The following is a 938-nucleotide window of genomic DNA, read 5'->3' as shown; positions in this document are numbered from 1 at the left end:
TCTGTTTTGTTTTTTTTAAATTATTTTATATAATTATAAACATCATTAAAAAAAATTATTTTGATAAAAGTAATTATAAGAAATTATAAGAGAGAGAAAGAAAATCATTTTGTTCTTAAATTTGATTTTTTTTTTTGTATAAATACCATTTTCCGTTAATAATTTTTGTCAATATTTTACTTGAAAGAGGATGTAGACTTTGACCCTTCTAACGATCGTAACTCTACTAACTGAAAAAAAGTAAAATATTTCAACTTTAAAATATAGTAATTAGAGAAGTTTTATTGTACCATTAGTTTTGGCGATTATAAATGGTAAAAATTTGATCTATAAATAAAATATTAACACATAATAAAAAAATTAAATTTAAAATAAAAATAATTTTTTCTCTTATAATTTTTTATATATCAAATTTTCTTTTTTTGGGCCCGAATTGTGTTACTAATCCATTTTGCTTTAGAAGACTCTGGCAAGTAAATTAATTTTACCTTCTCAACGGTTAACTATTTTGGAGCCTATGTTGGTTTAACCATTTATAGTCTTCCACATGGGGATTAAAGTTTGCGTTCATTTCTCATACTTGACCCACAGCACAGCAACAACTACCTTGCCTACCCTCACTCTTTTTTGGGACAAATCTCAAGGCCCAACAACGGCACTAACGAGACCCTCTGCAACAAAAATCCCATTCTGAGCTGACCTATCTAACTGGCTCAGCCAGTCCTTCCATGAGCCTCCCCAATTTCCTGAGAGCGTGCTTTCAGCCACATAGAAACAACATGTGTCCAAGGCAGATTTAAAAAAGACAAAAATCTGTAAATCTGTACAAAAATGCATCTTTACATTAGATGAACCCGATTAAATTTTGTATCAACAGTCAACTTTAGATTCTTGGAATTAACGACAACATGGAGTCACATTCATGCATACTAACAATC

Source organism: Arachis ipaensis, chromosome B09, assembly GCF_000816755.2.
Source record: "Arachis ipaensis cultivar K30076 chromosome B09, Araip1.1, whole genome shotgun sequence".
Taxonomy (NCBI): Eukaryota; Viridiplantae; Streptophyta; class Magnoliopsida; order Fabales; family Fabaceae; genus Arachis; species Arachis ipaensis.
Note: the sequence above shows the minus strand (reverse complement) of the source record.